A 20493-nucleotide genomic window follows, 5' to 3' on the forward strand; every position below is an offset into this window, starting at 1 on the left:
TAGCTTGATGGGGATGGCATTGAATCTATAAATTACCTTGGGCAGTATGGCTATTTTCATGATATTGATTTTTCCTGTCCATAAGCATGGTATGTTCTTCCATTTGTTTGTGTCCTCTTTTATTTCACTGAGCAGTAGTTTGTAGTTCTCCTTGAAGAGGTCCTTCACATCCCTTGTAAGTTGGATTCCTAGGTATTTTATTCTCTTTGAAGCAATTGTGAATGGAAGTTCATTCATGATTTGGCTCTCTGTTTATCTGTTACTGGTATATAAGAATCCTTGTGATTTTTGTACATTAATTTTGTATCCTGAGACTTTGCTGAAGTTGCTTATCAGCTTAAGGAGATTTGGGGCTGAGAAGACGGGGTTTTCTAAATATACAGTCATGTCATCTGCAAACAGGGACAATTTGACTTCTTCTTTTCCTAACTGAATATCCTTTATTTCTTTCTCTTGCCTGATTGCCTTAGCCAGAACTTCCAACACTATGTTGAATAGGAGTGGTGAGAGAGGGCATCCCTGTCTTGTGCCAGTTTTCAAAGGGAATGCTTTTAGTTTTTGCCCATTCAGTATGATATTGGCTGTGGGTTTGTCATAAATAGCTCTTATTATTTTGAGATATGTTCCATCAATACCGAATTTATTGAGAGTTTTTAGCATGAAGGGCTGTTGAATTGTGTCAAAGGCCTTTTCTGCATCTATTGAGATAATCATGTGGTTTTTGTCTTTGGTTCTGTTTATATGCTGGATTACGTTTCTTGATTTGCGTATGTTGAACCAGCCTTGCATCTCAGGGACGAAGCCCACTTGATCATGGTGGATAAGCTTTTTGATGTGCTGCTGGATTCAGTTTGCCAGTATTTTGTTGAGAATTTTTGCATCGATGTTCATCAGGGATATTGGTCTAAAATTCTCTTTTTTTGTTGTGTCTCTGCCAGGCTTTGGTATCAGGATGATGTTGGCCTCATAAAATGAGTTAGGGAGGATTCCCTCTTTTTCTATTGATTGGAATAGTTTCAGAAGGAATGGTACTAGCTCCTCCTTGTACCTCTGGTAGAATACAGCTGTAAATCCATCTGGTCCTGGACTTTTGTTGGTTGGTAGGCTATTAATTATTGCCTCAATTTCAGAGCCTGCTATTGGTCTATTCAGGGATTCAACTTCTTCCTGGTTTAGTCTTGGGAGAGTGTAAGTGTCCAGGAAATTATCCCTTTCTTCTAAATTTTCTAGTTTATTTGCGTAGAGGTGTTTATAGTATTCTTTGATGGTAGTCTGTATTTCTGTGGGGTTGGTGGTGGTATCGCCTTTATCATTTTTTATTGCGTCTATTTGATTCTTCTCTCTTTTCTTCTTTATTAGTCTTGCTAGTGGTCTATCAATTTTGTTGATCTTTTCAAAAAGGCAACTCCTGGATTCATTGATTTTTTGGAGGGTTTTTTGTGTCTCTATCTCCTTCAGTTCTGCTCTGATCTTAGTTATTTCCTGCCTTCTGCTAGCTTTTGAATGTGTTAGCTCTTGCTTCTCTAGTTCTTTTAATTGTGATGTTAGAGTATCAATTGTAGATCTTTCCTGCTTTCTCTTGTGGGCATTCAGTGTTATAAATTTCCCTCTACACACTACTTTAAATGTGTCCCAGAGATTCTGGTATGTTGTATCTTTGTTCTCATTGGTTTCAAAGAACATCTTTATTTCTGCCTTCATTTCGTTATGTACCCAGTAGTCATTCAGGAGCAGGTTGTTCAGTTTCCATGTAGTTGAGCGGTTTTGATTGAGTTTCTTAGTCCTGAGTTCCAGTTTGATTGCACTGTGGTCTGAGAGACAGTTTGTTATAATTTCTGTTCTTGTACATTTGCTGAGGAGTGCTTTACTTCCAATTATGTGGTCAATTTTGGAATAAGTGTGATGTGGTACTAAGAAGAATGTATATTCTGTTGATTTGGGGTGGAGAGTTCTGTAGATGTCTATTAGGTCCACTTGGTGCAGAGATGAGTTCAATTCCTGGATATCCTTGTTAACTTTCTGTTTCGTTGATCTGTCTAATGTTGACAGTGGGGTGTTGAAGTCTCCCATTATTATTGTATGGGAGTCTAAGTCTCTTTGTAAGTCTCTAAGGACTTGCTTTATGAATCTGGGTGCTCCTGTATTGGGTGCATATATATTTAGGATAATTAGCTCTTCCTGTTGAATTGATCCCTGTACCATTATGTAATGGCCTTCTTTGTCTCTTTTGATCTTTGATGATTTAAAGTCTGTTTTATCAGAGACTAGTATTGCAACCCCTGCTTTTTTGTTGTTCTCCATTTGCTTGGTAGATCTTCCTGTATCCCTTTATTTTGAGCCTATATGTGTCTCTGCATTTGAGATGGGTGTCCTGAATACAGAAAACTGATGGGTCTTGACTCTTTATTCAGTTTGCCAGTCTGTGTCTTTTAATTGGAGCATTTAGTCCATTTACATTCAAGGTTAATATTGTGATGTGTGAACTTGATCCTGTCATTATGACATTAACTGGTTATTTTGCTTGTTAGTTGATGCAGTTTCTTCCTAGCCTCGATGGTCTTTACGTTTTGGCATGTTTTTGCAATGGCTGATACTGGTTGTTCCTTTCCATGTTGAGTGCTTCCTTCAGGGTCTCTTGTAAGGCAGGCCTGGTGGGGACAAAATCTCTAAGCATTTGCTTATCTATAAAGGATTTTATTTCTCCTTCACTTATGAAACTTAGTTTGGCTAGATATGAAATTCTGGGTTGAAATTTCTTTTCTTTAAGAATGTTGAATATTGGCCCCCACTCTCTTCTGGCTTGTAGAGTTTCTGCTGAGAGATCTGATGTTAGTTTGATGGGCTTCCCTTTGTGGGTAACCTGACCTTTCTCTCTGGCTGCCCTTAACAGTTTTTTCTTCATTTCAACTTTGGTGAATCACATAATCCAAGACAATTATGTGTCTTGGAGTTCCTCTTCTTGAGGATTATCTTTGTGGCATTCTCTGTATTTCCTGAATTTGAATGTTGACCTGCCTTACTAGGTTGGGGAAGTTCTCCTGGATGATATCCTGAAGAGTGTTTTCCAACTTGGTTCCATTTTCCCCCTCACTTTCAGGCACCTCAATCAGACGTAGATTTGGTCTTTTCACGTAATCCCATACTTCTTGAAGGCTTTGTTCATTTCTTTTTCTTCTTTTTTCTTTAGACTTCTCTTCTCACTTCATTCATTCATTTGATCCTCATTCGCTGATACTCTTTCTTCCAGTTGATCGAATCAGTTACTGAAGCTTGTGCATTTGTCACGTATTTCTCATGTCATGGTTTTTTCCTCTGTCAGTTCGTTTATGGCCTTCTCTGCATTGATTATTCTAGTTATCCACTCTTTCATTCTTTTTTGAAGATTTTTAGTTTCTTTGCGCTGGGTACGTAATTCCTCCTTTAGCTCTGAGAAGTTTGATGGACTGAAGCCTTCTTCTCTCAACTCATGAAAGTCATTCTCTGTCCAGCTTTGATCCATTGCTGGCGATGAGCTGCATTCCTTTGGAGGAGGAGATGCGCTCTTATTTTTTGAATTTCCAGCTTTTCTGCCCTTCTTTTTTCCCCATCTTTGTGGTTTCATCTGCCTTTGGTCTTTGATGATGGTGACGTACTTATGGGGTTTTGGTGTGGGTGTCCTTTCTGTTTGTTAGTATTCTTTCTAACAGTCAGGACCCTCAGCTGCAGGTCTGTTGGAGTTTGCTTGAGGTCCACTCCAAACCCTGTTTGCCTGGGTATCAGCAGCGGAGGCTGCAGAAGATAGAATATTGCTGAACAGCGAGTGTATCTTCGTCTCAGGGTGTACCCAGCTGTGTGAGTTGTGTGGTGTCGGTCTGCCCCTCGTGGGGGATGTCTCCCTGTTAGGCTACTCAGGGGTCAGGGACCCACTTGAGCAGGCAGTCTGTCCGTTCTCAGATCTCAACCTCCGTGTTGGGAGATCCACTGCTCTCTTCAAAGCTGTCAGACAGGGTTGTTTGTGTCTGCAGAGGTTTCTGCTGCTTTTGTTTGTTTGTTTGTTTAGCTGTGCCCTGTCCCCAGAGGTGGAGGCTACAGAGGCAGGCAGGCCTCCTTGAGCTGCTGTGGCTCCACCCAGTTCGAGCTTCCCAGCAGCTTTGTTTACCTACTTAAGCCTCAGCAATGGCAGGCGCCCCTCCCCCAGCCTCGCTGCTGCCTTGCGGTTAGATCCCAGACTGCTGTGCTAGCAATGAGGGAGGCTCCGTCAGTGTGGGACCCTCCTGGCCAGGTGTGGGATATAATCTCCTGGTGTGCCCTTTGCTAAGACCCTTGGTAAAGCACAGTATTGGGGTGGGAGTTACCCGATTTTCCAGGTGTTGTGTGTCTCAGTTCCCCTGGCTAGGAAAAGGGATTCCCTTCCCCCTTGTGCTTCCCAGGTGATGCCATGCCTCGCTCTGCTTCAGCTCTTGCTGGTCAGGCTGCAGCAGCTGACCAGCACTGATTGTCCGGCACTCCCTAGTAAGATGAACCCGGTACCTCAGTTGAAAATGCAGAAATCACCCGTCTTCTGTGTGGCTGGCACTGGGAGCTAGAGACTGGAGCTGTTCCTATTCAGCCATCTTGCTCTGCCCTCTCTATTTTTTTATTTTTTATTTATTTTTTATTTTTTTGTCTTGTCAAGAGTACTCATCACATTCTATTTGCTAAATCTGAAATATTTGTCAGTCCTTATCCTGCTTTGCCTCTTTACTTGACCTTTCTACTGACTTGACTTCTCCATGTCTAATGCTTAACATACCTGAGTCAGAGGTAAAACCCAACTTTCCCTTCATTAGTTAAGTGAACCAATACAGAAAAAATAGAATGTGCTTGATTATTGCACTTTCATCTGTCTTTATTGTCTATTTACTTAAATTAACGTTGTCAATTAAACTATTTGCAACTTGAGCAAAGATGTCTAGATGTTTTTGTATTGATATTGATCATTCAGTGTTAATAACCTCACTCGACAAATATAAAAAATTAGTATTTTAAAGTTTTTATAAAAAATCCATAAAATTAATTGATGCTCTCAGAAATTTACCATCCAGTTTTAATATAATGTATTTCATGATAATTTTTATGCTTCCTAAGTGATCATTTTTGTTTATTTAGCCACATCTGTTTAACCAAAGAAAACAATAAGGGCTATATAATATGTATATCAAAGCAATTTATTAAGCATATTACACTCATTATGATAGATCTAGAGGAAACTGCAGCACAGAAAGTCAAAAGATGTTTTACCTTGGGCATACATTAGAAAAGAGTAATAACATCGCCAAAGTTTTAAAGAAAAAATTAGTAACAAACAATTATTTAGTCCCCAATTTGACTCATATTCTTCTATTTGTCAAATATGAGAGGTTAATAGAAGAATAGTCCTCCAAAAAACTTTGAAATGCCCTTTGTGTACAGCTCTTGTTTCTCACTTAACTTTTCTCCATGTCAGCTGCTTTTGTGTGTGTGTTTGTTTGTTTTAGTACTTCCACCACAGTAGTTCTACAGGTTAAAGTGTTACATGAAGTTGATTGCAACTTAACTGCATTCCGTTAAAACAAACATTAGAGCTTTATTTACTTCCTCCAATAATAAAAATATTCAGACATGAACAAAATGATAATATGAAAATTTAAAAAAGTCGTACAATCAGAAAAAGCCTAAAAATGTTAAGCTTTATCATCATATCCTGGAATCTATTAAATGAAGGTAGCATATATGTATTAAGTATCATGTATGTGGCACTTTTTATAGAGCAGGGTAGAAGAGGAAGAAAGAGATGTCACCAAGAATAATTACAATTCTTTCCCTCAGCACACTGATAATTTTGTTGGGAAAAACCAAGGAGAAGGTTAAGTCCTTATTATGTACTATGTGCTGTGCTGGACTTGTTGAATGAATCATCCGACCTAATCTTGTAATCTCCTGAAAGGAAGCATTGTTATTTTTATTTTACAAACAAGAAGAATTAAGCTAAAAAAAAAAAAAAAAAGAGCAAATAACTTGCCCAACTCACAAATTTAGTAGTCGACTTACTTGGGATTCAAGCCTAGATCTATGTGAATTTAAAACTCATCCTTTATCTGTTAGGGTACACAACTTTTTAAAAATGCATCGGATTGTAAATGATCCTTATGTCCTCATGAAAATCAAATACATAGAAAATTGAAACTAGGCTTATAGTTTCATGCTTTACAATTTCGTTCTCCTGAAATGAGATTAATTGGTTCAAATAATTATATTTGTTATTCTGATTGCTTGGACAAAATAAAGTTTTGAATATCAAAAGGCCATTAATAAAGTCATTTGTATTAGGCACAAATCAAAATTGTAACAGAAAAAAAGAGAAATAATTATTTTAAAGACATGATCATAACATTTTAAACTTGTACACATGCCCAGATAGTTATGTACTGAGAATATTTTATAAAGCATGAAAAAGCAGAGTAGGCATAATATCTAGCCTCCGCTGAAATAAGCAGAGTTTTCAATGCCAGTTTTAATGTTTGGCAATTTCTCTAATTTGGTGAGAGAAAATATATAAGCCATTCTTTTGATATCTAATGTGTTGTCATGCTTGTCCTTCATTATGATGTTAATAGCATTGTTGCTGATGGTGCTTGATAAGAAGCATCTGGTACATTGGGACTGAGGCTTCGGAATGTTCCCTTACACTACATGAAGCAGATCTCAGGCACTGCTATGTGGGCCCACTTATTGAATGAATTAAGGAATGGTAATTTGCATGACTTTTTTTACTTATGTATACTTAATATTAGAATTTATTTTACTAGGCTGAGCTTTCTAAATATCCTTACACATTGTTAGGTATTCATGGGGTGGGAACTTGGAAAATCAAGTGACAAACTGCTGATCATAGGAATAGGGTGTCATAGGTAGGGAAGCTATGCATTTTATTATCTCATTCAGGGCCTATTTTGGAGTAAAAATACTAAAATTTATTTAGACACCAGCACAAGAGATCTAAACTAGGATTTTCTGAGGAAAAGCAATGTATAATTCCAGACTAGCTCTAAGTGACATGAATCACTAAAGGGATCCATGCACCCCAAAAACACATTTGCCTTTTCTGCTTCTAATCTACTCACATGGTGGTTTGCCTATGCTGAGTTGAACTGATTATCAGAACTCATGAAAATGAAAAGAGAACATTTGAGAATATCTCAGGAAAAATCAAGAGTTTAAAATATTTAAAACTATTATGAGACTAAGTTTCTTCAAGATAACATTTTTTGATTAATGTTTTTAGTACTGCAATTCCTTTCTAAATAGCAAACAGAGAAAATTTTGTTTGTGTGATTACTACTGAGTCAAAACTGTTTGCTGAACACCTACTATGGACTTAGCACTGCCAAATACTCTGTGATAGGAGATTAAGTTAGATATAATTTCTGCTTTCGCAGACAAGGGCAAAAGATTGTGATTCATTCTATAATAAAAGAATTTAATATATTTTAGGCAAAGTAATTTTATAGGCAGTCCATAAAGCTGATTAATTCACAAAATGAGAAAAATATTTTTTGGGTTGCACATTAATATGAAAGATTGAAAAGAATTAATATTGAAAATAATTTGTAAAACTCTCTCAACTCCTTAATGATATAAACTCTTCATAAACATTTCTGGGCTTACCACTAATTTATTTAGCTAAAACCTTGATTTTACAACAATAAAAATAAATGCACAAATGATTCAGAATGTGGTCTCAAGAACTGAAACAGATGCAATTACTTCTAATTCAATAAGAATGTAATACTTAATACAGTTTATCAAATGCAAGGATCATTTGGCAATGCCACAGAGAACATAAATTACTGGATAATACGCAGAGTATAGCTAATAGCAATGAAACTGTCTCAGACCAATAACAGTATTTCATTTAATGCATCCAATACCTAAGATGTAAACAAGGAAATAAAATTAGGTCAGGTAAAAAGCACAGTATTACATTTTTATATCCTATACCATATATTTGGTTAAGAGAGATCATTTGCATGGGTCATACTTTTCCTTTAGACATAAATACTTCTGAAAGTGAGATGGGGTATGGCACAATTGATAACTATTTTTCATAGTATAATATAGTATGGGAGGAACAACACTCAAGAAATTTTTGTATACACTGGAGCACTGCAAAATAGAACCTCCACTGACTCAAAATAAACTCATTTTATTTGAAAAATGCAAAGAGTACCCTTCCTGTGGATTTTTAATTGTAATATAATTTAATGTTAATTTAAGTTAATTTAAATAGACATGGTAAAAAAAAAAATTATAGAGTCCTTAAGTCATGTGGTCTCTGCTTAATTCAAAATTGGAACTCATCTGATACATATAAATGTATAGGGTTTCTCAGGTTATATCTTGGTATTTGGCAACACTGCTTTTTAGTATTATATTTACAAACCATAAGACACTTCTGGTTGATAGAAAGTATAAAAGATGGAATCATAAGCATAATATAGCAAACTAGCAAAGACCAATGATAATATCTGTTTTGCTGGTTAAATACATAGTTATTTGTCACCTAAAATAACTGGTAAACAATTAAGATAATCAAGGGTGATCTCATGGAATACTATGAAGCCATAAAAAAGAATGAGTTCATGTCCTTTTCAGGAACATGGATGAAGCTGGAAGCCATCATTCTCAGCAAACTAACACAGGAACATAAAACCAAAGACCATATACTTTCACTCATAAGTGGGAGTTAAACAATGAGAACACATGGACACAGGGAGAGGGACATCACACACTGGGGCATGTCAGGGATTGGGAGGCAAGGGGAGGGAGAGCATTAGGACAAATACCTAATGCATGTGGGGCTTACAACCTAGATGACGAGTTGATAGGTGCAGCAAATCACCATGACACATGTATACCTGTGTAACAAACCTGCACATTCTCCGCATGTATCCCAGAACTTAAAGTAAATTTTTTTTTAAAAAAAGGAAAAAAAATCAAAGGTGATCTAAAATAACTTTATGATTCTTCCCAAGTGGTTTATTTCCCATTAGTTTGTCTTACACAAACCATACCATAGTATAACTCAAGTCTCCCTCATCACAATGCCTTTCTATATATTCTGATCCTCCATGTCTTTTATTCACACTTAATAATTTCTTTTTTTTTTTTTTTTGGCTCCAACAATTTATACTGTTATATGCTTATTAAGTGTCTTTTTTATACTAGACTCATTTTGGAAGTGAGCTCACAAAATTGAGCAAAATAGACACAAACTCCTGCCCTCATGGTGTTTATATTCTAGTGGTGGAGACAAACAATAAACAACATAAATAAATAAATTATAGCCTAATACTAAATGTTGATAAATGTTATGAGGAAAACCAAAGCCAAGAGGAGTAGAAACTATTGGAAGGTGAACCACAATTTTTAACAGAATGGTTAGAGATGGCACTAAAGAGAAAATGACATATGAGTTAAGACCTGAAGGAGGTGAGAAGCAAACTTTGCAGTGCATAGGTCAAAGGATGTTCTAAGAGAGATAACATCAAGTGCACAGGCTTTGGAGCAGGAGTGTACCTCTCCTGTTCCAAGAGCAGCAAGAAAGTCCTGAGCCCATGTGACCTGAACAGAGAAACCAAAGAGAGGAGAAAGAAATAAAGTAAGTGACCAAATAATGCAGCCTATGTAAGGATTCCCACATCAAGATGGGGAGGTAATTTTTTTTATCTGATTTAATTCAACAAGATAATTATGACTGCTGTATTGAAATAAATGAAAAGACAAATATACTGTCTTAGGGAATTACAAACGAATTTTACAAATATACTGTCTTAGGGAATTACAAATGAATTTTATTGAACCTACAATTTATTGTAGTTATAAATTATTTAATACTTACAGTTTAATAATTATCTACATCATCTTGCTAGTACAATTAAATTTTGAAATACATAAAAATATCAACCCATTTTCCAGATTCAGAAACAGATTTAAAGATGCTGAATAAATTGTCCAAAAATCACAGTGACTAAGAGGCAGAGCTAAAATTTGAAACCAAACTACCCAAATCCTGTTGTACTTACCCAACAGCCCTCCCTCACACCTCCATTTACCACTGATGAATGTTGCAAAAATTGGTCTTGAGGTGACTTGCAAATGGGAAACATTCAAGGTATGTTATTGCTGGAGTATAATTATCATTATGATTAATTATTCAAAGTTTTAACATTTTTACTATGTCTGACTTCTTGATTTTACCATTTATAAGCTCAACATTTTGCTTTTGCAGATTTTGAGTTTCCTAAGGGGAAGTCAAATTTTTATCAGAGAATCCTGAAATAGTAACTCTTAAGAATATTCAAGCTGGAGAGGTATTCTAAAGTAATTAGTCCAGGTCAAAAAAAATAATAATAATAATGAAAAGCATTAATGAACACCTTAGGTCATTTCAAATCTATCTTGCCTCAAGAAAATGGTGACAAATCTCTGGATAAATCACTTAGAGAAAGATGACAGGGTCAGATTCAAAAGCTTTTGAGTCTTCTATGTAGTTCATGCCAATTGTGTTTTAAAATTAAGCTGTAATAATAGGTTTCAGCCACTTTGGGCCTTGAACTCCTAATACTCATTAATTCCTTCAAATTTTTAAAGCATGAACTTCTGTACAAGCACTTAGCATAGTGACTAGTATTTAGGAGGCATTCCTTAGTTAGCTGTTGACTGAATTGATGCATTAATTAATGAACAAATGAATAATTAGAATTAGAAAATCCCCAACTATGCTCGATCTCTATGTCTAGAAGAGATTTGTCGTATAATCCTTGCTAACTTTTTTAAGATAAATAAATTGTAATATCAAAAATTCAGAATAGCTCAACCCTAAGATTCCACATTTATGCATTAATATTGCCAGTAGAGCAGATTGCATAAAAGTTGGGTTTTTTTTAATTAGTGGAGAACATGGGTGAAGACTGGCCTGAAAGTCTGAAGAAGGCAGTTTTAGAATGACAACAGCAACAACCACAAAATAGCATCAATGGCTAGAATTCATTGAATTTTAAGTATATGCTGAACATTGCACAAAGTGGACTATCCAATATACCTTCTCATCACTTCAGCCTACAAGATGGGTGTACTGTAGTAGTTGTTAAAAAGTAGAGCTCAAAATCAAATTTCTAGTGCCACTGCTAGCTAGCTAAGGTGAGCTTAGAAAAATGGCTTAAACCCTCTGTGTCTGTTTTTTTTTTTTTTCTGTAAAAAAAAGAATGACAATAATAGTATATACTTTGTAGATTAAATGTATTACTAGATGTAAAGTGCTTAGAATCGTGCCTAAGAAATTGCTATATTCATATTAACCATTTAAAATCTCATTTTTAAGATTGATGTTGATCTGGGCAATCTTTTTTTTATATGATCCGAAAGCATAGGCAACAAAAGCAAAAATAGATAAATTTGAGTACATCAAACTGAAAAGCTTCTACACAGCAAAGAAAACAACTAGCAAGGTGAAGATACAATCTACAGAATGAAAGAAAATATTTGCAAACTATACATGTGATATATCCAAACCATAAAAGAACTCAACTCAAAAGCAAGACAACAACCTAATTTTAAAAATGGGCAAAGGACCTGAATAGACATTTTTCAAAAGAAGACATCCAAATGGCCAACAGGTATATTAAAAAATGCTCGACATCACTAATCATTAGGGAAATGCAAATTAAAATTGCAATGAGATATTACCTGTTAGAATGGCTAAAGACAAACGATCACATGTGAAGATGTGAGGATATGAAGGAAAGGGAATGCCTGCACAGTGCTGGTAGGAATATCAATTAGTATGACTATTATGAAAACCATTATATGGGTTCCTTAAAAGTAGAATTACCATATGATCCAGCAATCCCACTTCTGGGTATATATCCAACAGAAATGAAATCAGTATGGTGAAGAAATATCTGCACTCCCATTTATTTATTGCATTGATATTCACAATAGCCAAGATATGAAATCAACCTAAGTGTCCATCAATGAATGAATAAAGAAAAATTGTTGTATAAATACACAGTGGAATACTATTCAGCCATGAAAAGAAGGAAATCTTATCATTGTAACAACGCAGATGAATTTGTAGTTTTTTATGTTAACTGAAATAAGCCTGGTACAGAAAGACAAATACTATGTGACCTTATTTATATGTATGGAATCTAAGAAAGTTAATCTCATAGAAATAGAAAGTAGAAAGGTATTTACCAGAGGCCCTGGCAGTTGGAGAAGAGGGTTTGAGGAGATGTTGGTCAAGGAATGCAAAATTTTAGTTAGGTAGGAGGAATAAGGTCAAGACATCTGTTATACAACATGGTGACTGTAGTTAGTAACAATACACTGTAGTGTTGATAAATATTAATAGAGTGGATGTCATGTTCTCATCACAAAAATGAGAACTATGTGAGGTAATGCATGTATTAATTAGCTAGATTTTATCATTCCATAATATATACATACTTTAATACATGTACATTATAAAAACAAACAGTGTATCTGAAAATTTAGAAAGTAAGAATAATAATGTAATTTAAATAAATTGAGAAAAGATTGAAGAAACTGGGATCTCACATTAAATATATGCATTCTAAGTTTAAAAAGTATGGGTCAGAGAAAGTAATCAAATTGACCCCAAATCAACAGCTTATTATTACTATCAAAGCTACCAAGCATTCTAATTAAGTATCAGTAGATAATAAATAGGAAATAAACAGAGAAATGAGGAAATTCCAACAGAGAAATGATAGCATTCATTATTTTCTAAGTTTATAGCCATCTGCAAGGTAATTCTGAAAGAACACAACATATGACCAGTATAAGGACAAGTAAAATTGTAACAACAAATACACGAAAAATAAGTTTAACACAGACACAAACACACACAAAGGTAGCTATGTGAGATAATAAATAGGTTAATTAGGTTGATTGTGGTGATTGTTTCACAATGCATACTTATATCAAAACATCAGGTTGTACACTCTAAATATATTCAATTTTTATTTGTCAATTATATCTCAATACAGCTTTAAAAAAAAAAAAGACCTAAAACAGGCAAAACTGCCAGGGAGGTGAGGTGGGGTTAGGGGAAGGGGGGAATTGCAGAGGGGTCTACTTGGATTGATAGAACTAGTCTACATCTTCATTGTAATGATGGTGACCTGAATATATATATATACACTGTCAAAATTCATTGAACTGTATAATTAAAGATGAGTGAACTTTATTTTATGCAAATTATACCTCAATAAATCTAATTATTATCCCAGAACATTAGGTTCTGGGATACACATGCAGAACATGCAGGTTTATTACACAGGCATACATGTGCCATGGTAGTTTGCTGCACCCATCAACCCGTCATCTACATTAGGTATTTCTCCTAACGCTATCCCTCCCCTAACCCCCCACCCCCTGACAGGCCCCAGTGTATGATGTTCCCCTCCCTGTGTCTATGTGTTCTTATTGTTCAACTCCCACTTATGAGTGAGACCATGCGGTGTTTAGTTTTCTGTTCCTGTGTTAGTTTGCTGAGAATGATGGTTTCCAGCTTCGCACATGTCCCTGCAAAAAACAACCTAATTATTTTTTTAAAAATAAATAAGAAGCTTCATCTCCCTGTTGAAAATGAGGAAAGAGATGTCCCTCCCCTCCTTTTTCTTAGAGAACATACTTCAGAAAACTTGTAAGTACTTTCCACTCTATTTGAAATGTATATAAATCCTTTTGAAAGTAGACAGGCCTTTTGTCAGCTTTATGACCCAGGAATGTCTTTCTCAAGAATCTGGAAGCATTCTCTTTGAAATGTATATATCAAGGGAGATAGCATCCCTATCAGCCAAGTTTAGCTTCGGTGGGCACCTTGCTCTTGTAAAGCTACCTTTTTCATAAAGATTTGAGAAGTTTGTTTTACCTCTGGATAAAGCTCATTAGGTAACATAGATGATTATCTCAATTATCAGGTGAATCTAGGATGAACTGTGTGTGACAAAATGGTGCTGTCAAATCTTCTTACTTGAGGGCTTGCCTGTATAAAACAGTTAGGTTTCTTTCTGTCTTTGCAACTTCTTAGCAGATTGCCTATGATGCATATCACATTCTGGTTTAATGCTTATTTAATCATAAAACTGTGTTCATTATCTGTAACTTTTGTGGAGAAATTTTTGAGTCAGGAAAACATGTTTCTCTAATACATTTCCCCAACAGCAGTTAACTGAGAAAATACATATCTGTTATCAGGATGGCATTAAATCAGGTAAATAAATCATTCAGAACCAATATTTTGTATAGCAAGAATACTGTCTCTATTCATTAGCCAGAAATTATTTTCAACTTCTTGAATATGAATTTGGCCTTCATAATATATGAAGAAATATACAAAGTGAGATAGGAATTGCATCAAAATAATTTCAAGTAATTAAAAAGCAAAATGATAGAACAGTTTTATCATTTTAATTAGTCATCTACCTAAGCATCCTGGATAATTAATATTTAAAGGTTGCATAGTACAAAGAAATCAATAAAGTGACTGTTATGAAGCCAGTTTCAAAATGTTTTATCCATCATTTAATCAATTCATTCATTGAACATTTTTATTTGAGTGACTAATGGGTGATAATCATATTCCCAGCACTGAATGCATTATAATAAGATATGATGTTTTTAAAGCACCTGAAAATATTAACTGTAGACTGTGACAAGCTGTCTCACAAGTTTACCAGTGTGGATAAAAATAGCCTTGACCTAAAGAGATTCATACTAAGGAGAGCATGTGTTTTATTTTACCAACTTCTAAGTGTAAACCTCCAGTGCAGAGCTTATTCATTCTACTGCACTCCCCTCCTAATACTAGAAGAAATACAGCCTTTAATAAGAGCAAAGACATTCTTTTTTTAAATTATAAATTAGATAATCAATACCTGGTAGAAAAAATGTTCACATTGCTGGAAGCTCATTGTGTTTTCTCATTGATCAGCCTGAGTTCTGGATCAACTAGGGTTTTAGCCTTGCTCCCAGACTTACCCACAAATACCTTTGAAAAGTAAAATGATTCATTAACATATGAAAGCCAGAACCCATGACCTAGAATCTGGATTCTCTGAAATAAAACTATTTCAATTTTTTAAAAAATCTATTCCTTTTCTAGCAAAATTTATATTAGATTACATTAGACTTTTTAATTTTGCTTTATTTTATCAATGTTTAAGCACTTATTAAGGATAAGGAAATACTTAATACTTTAAATATTTTAATAAATGAACCATAGTAGAGATCTATATAATCTATCTAATCTATAAAACATAGATCTATATAGCTCTCTACTGTGTGTTAGAATATTGACCAAAAATTATTCAGATAGTGATGTAACTTGACTGATTTATTTATTCATTCATTCTTTTATTTATTCAACATATATTTATCCAATCATATATAGGCAGGTCCTGGCTATGTTAAAATTAAGATAATTTTAGATAAATTAGATAAATAGAAAAGACAATAGATGGCTATACTGTCAAGCTGCCTCAATAGATGTCTACATAGTCAGAATTGCCTGAGAACTCAGAAACCTAACATAAGAGAAATGTGTCCAGACCCGAATCCTCAATATTTGCACAGAGAAACTTATGTCATTGCAAGATGATGGTAGGACTCTAGAGAATATGGGCACCCAATGGAACCTACAGCAACAAATGCTCATTGGTTTACAAGACAAGTGCTGAAGATACCCGACCTAATGATCCTAGTGATTTTATTCTCTGTTAGTGAATAACATATAAGCAATCAAATTAATGTGAGATTGTTTTGGTATCATAGTAAAGCAAAAGGTCACTTTCACCAAAACTGGGTAGCCTGAATTACTCATCAGAAGAAGAATAAAGTGTGTTCAGTATGGCGGAGACAAAGACTTCTGGAATCAGATAAATCTGGACACAAACCTTAGCTTCATTCTTTAGTGCTGAGCAATCTCTAGAAAATCTTTTTTTCCTCTGAACTTTCTCATTTGTAAAACTGGTATTGTTTGTACAGGATATATCAATCTGACATGCAGAAAAATGATTTAAATCATGAATAAAATTTCTCGAAGAGGTACCAAAAGGAAAGTCCTTTCATGATATGCAACAAAAACTTTCTAAAATCCTTTGTCTCTCTCAATATTCCAAAGGTCAGTGCATCCTGAAGGGTAGGCAGGGACCTGGAGAAATACTTCTGGTGGGTCTCTGCCAATGTAAACATTTTAATTAAAATCAGTAACACAAAACTCATGGGCCTATATGAGGTATTACTATATATCAATAACAAATTAGACTAGCAGATGGAAAATCAAGGATTACATAATTGTTTACTGTTCAGTCAGGGCATGCAAAGATCCTCCAGGCATCTTTTTATGTCCGGAAACCATCTCTTCCTGTTCTTTATTTTCAAATGTATTATTACTAGAGAACTGCATATTTACCCCCACAAGAAAAAGTTAACAACACTATTATTACTTACAATGTCGTGGCTCTTTGGAACCTATTCATATTGAAATAATATGGACCTTCTTATCTCTACAATTCCCTGATAACATTTACTTAACACTGGTTACATCTTTACCCATGATTCTGGATCATCCATCACAGTGTCTTGGTATATTGGCTTCCAATAACTCTCTCAAAAGTTATTACTGTGCTTCCTGTCTCCACAGAATGCCATCTTAACCATGGAATGAAGAATAAATGAGAAAAATAATTCATTTTCTGATCATGTTAAACTTAACCATTGTAATTTTATTGACTAAACATAGAACACCTCTTCCAGCCATATTTCCTTTTGAAATCTTTAGGCAATAGTAACTGCGTTCCTAAAAATGGTTCTCTTTTTTATCGTCTTCCTAAGGATTTCTATAATAGCCAGGACCATAAGCATTTTTTTATAGCACTGGACAATGAGATAAATGTTGAAGAGGGAGGCTTTTCTACTTGTTTGCGGACTCACAACAGAAAATGTGTCAATTTTATTAGCAATAAGCTTATTGCAATATGTCACATTGAAACAAATGCAGATATGAAACATGTAAGAGGCAAAGGTGAAATTCAAATCAAAAAAGAGAGCATTTCTTTTACATAGGATAAGGGATAAATCTGTGAGCACTTAAGTGATATTAGAGGAAATGTCAAGCAAGCACCAGGTGAATGTGCAACATTTTCCAGGACTTTTTAACATTTGGTGATCCTGAGCTGTTAGAATCTAGAACTACCCTGTCTAATCCAAAATAATTAGCTGAAATACTATAGATATAGTCAATATGTCTCATACCCCATACCATAGATCCTATATAACAAAATATTGTTTGCTAGGTTGAACAGGTAGTTCATAATTATTCTGTGTTATTCTGCATATTTCATTTTACCTTAATAATATTTTATGCCTCTGATAAAGTTTTTTTTAAGCATGAGGCCTCCTTCGGTGCAAAATCTGGGGCCCCTCTTGGGTCTAGAAAGCCTAAAGGAAAAGAGTATAGCAGCCTGGCCCTCTATCTCTGAACTATCTCCTAAATTCTCAACTGCCAACTCCCCTCCATTTCCTGTTGGCTTCTCATCTCACAATCCCACTCCTCCTTTTTGCTTTCTGAATTTATTCTTCTTATCCTGGAGTCATTTGTCAAATTAATCAATTTTACCTTAACCTTATTTATTGCCTTTTGTTTCCACTTTCAGTATTAACCAAATCTATGAAATGAAAGACCTGGGAGCTAGGAGGGGTGCCACAGGGAGGACTGAAAGCACAAACACTCATGAATCCTCAAATACTAACATTCGTGTGCCTGTCACAGGATAGTAACGTTCAACAAATAGTAGTCAGCATTAGCACTATGACATTACACAGATTGCATATAAGGGTGTTGGCCAGAGTAGATTCTTCCTTAAATTAAGCTAGAATTTAAACTAGAATGTCTCAGTTGAAATCTTGACTTTGAATCCTTGGAGAAGTGACGTGACTTCTCTGTGCCTCAGTTTTCTCATCTCCAAAGTGGGGATATTTAGCATTTACCCTTCAGTACTTGTTTTAGGGACAGTGCTTGGGCATAGCAAACATTATGCCAGTGCTAACCATTGTCAATATATGGGAAATCTTAGCCTTTAATAACTTTTTCTGGTTCTCATTACTTGTCAGAAACACTATTAATTTCCCAGATTATCACTTACCTTACCTGGCTTTTCATTTTCTGGCCGTTTGAAGAGATTTATAGAATCTGCAAGATAATTATCAACACATTTTAGAACATTTCTGGATGGAAACCTTCTGTAGATGGGTATTTTAAAACATTTTATATTTAGCCATGTTAATTTTTTGATTAATATTGTGTAACTATTTGTAATTCATTTCCCTAAATACAAACAAATATATATTTGTCTAAGACATAACAGGGAAAAACATAATAAAAAAAAAAAGGTTGCACGCTTGAAAAGTTCCCTTCAGAGTCTATAAAGCACATAGGGCTTAAAACCCCCATGTGCTGTCTAGAAAAAGAAGCATAAGCCACATCCCTGCTTGGCAACTAATTCATCACTTAGATGAGGAGACAAGACATAAGGATAAATATTACAGACTAAACTTCACATAAATGATACAGAAAATGTCATGTGCTAAAATAGTTTGTTGACAAAAGAGAGAAAACACTGATGGTGTGATAGGAAATAAATTGCTGACAGGAATTTATTTTTAGCATTTGGACTGGGTTTTGAATATGCCTTGCATACTGAATTATATTTAGGACATGATGCTAAAATGTGTAAGTATTGTAAATTCCTGTGCATATAGGTATAGATTTGGAATCATCACTCTCCTTTTTTTTTTTTTTTTTTTTGAGATGGAGTCTCATTCTGTTGCCCAGGCTGGAGTGCAGTGGTGCAAACTCAGCTCACTGCAAGCTCCACATCCCGGGTTCATGCCATTCTCCTGCCTCAGCCTCCTGGTAGCTGGGACTACAGGCACCTGCCACCATGCCCGGCTAATTTTTTGTATTTCTTTTTTTTTAGTAGAGACGAGGTTTCACAGTGTTAGTTTAGCCAGGATGGTCTTGATATCCTGACCTCGTGATCTGCCTGTCTCGGCCTCCCAAAGTGCTAGGATTACAGGTGTGAGCCACCACGCCCGGCCTAAATCATCATTCTCCTATGCCCTAGCATAACAATTTAGCAAAAAGGAGGGGAAATAAACCCAGAAAATGAATACCTTTCATTGATTCAACAAATAATATTCTTGAAGATCTTCACAGGTAGGTGAAATGCCTAAGAGAAAAGCACTGAGTACTTTGTATAGATCCTCAATTAGAATTGATGTTTGCCAAAACACAAAATAGTTACACTCTAAGACTTTCCATAATAAATCAGTCTAACTATTCTACCTGAGAAGACAGATCTCCTCTTATGTTTTGTGTTTTTCTTGAATTTTCTGCAAATACATTTGCTCAGTACTAATATCATGCTTTCTAGACCATATTACCTAGCAATAATCTGTCACATTCCGTGACCTTTGAATACCAAATCAAATTCCTCTTCAATTTGGAGACTATAACCTGGTTCCACATAGGATGGAATAATTATTTCTCAGCAGAAATTTATGGCATTGTGCAGTGAAGCCCTTGCTTACCAATCCTGACTTACTTATAGGCATCTTTCTCTTTGTGCTCAAAAGGACTTTGAGTCTTTGTATCTCTAGAAAATATCACCAATCACCAATTTGCCAAACAAATCCTAGATCACTTGGCTTGATGGAAACATCTGGAGAAAGAAGGAAGCCTAAAATTTAGTGAATGATCACAACATGCCTTTCATAAGGAGAAATTATTTTATTTAGTTAATTTCTCAAACAACAACAACGGGATAGGCACTACCATACCCATTGCATTCAATTTCTTAAGCCAAAGGCTTCGGATCAGCTTTTCACCTTATAAAACAAAGTTTAGAAAAAAGCTCAGCATTTACACCTCTAAACTGTGGCTATGTGATCAGGTTTTCTCTACTGGGATGTGAGCACAAAGAATGTGTATGATTTCCACCTCACATGCTTAAAAGGAAATTGCTGGCCCAGGATGTCTTCTTTTCTCTTTCTCTTCCTCTGAGCTGGAATACAGAAGTGTCAGGGATAAAGCTTACAGCCAGGAGACTTGGACAACGCCGATGAATGGGTGGACTAAATAGAGAAAGAGAAATCTACTGGGTCTCACGATGATGTGAAGCAGACATGCCCACCAACCTAGACACGCCTAACTCTTATATGAAAGGAAAGTAAACTTTCATCTTTTTTAAGCCACTGCATTTTTTATGTGTCCTTTTGCCACCGCCACTTACCCTTTATCCTTCCAATTAATACAAGTGTCTTTTATCCTGGATGACCTAGTTACCTAGAATTGGCTTTGAACTTGTGGGTTCTAACGGCATGTAGTTTACACTTTATGCTTAGCGC

Source organism: Papio anubis, chromosome 8 (assembly GCF_008728515.1).
Source record: "Papio anubis isolate 15944 chromosome 8, Panubis1.0, whole genome shotgun sequence".
Lineage (NCBI taxonomy): Eukaryota > Metazoa > Chordata > Mammalia > Primates > Cercopithecidae > Papio > Papio anubis.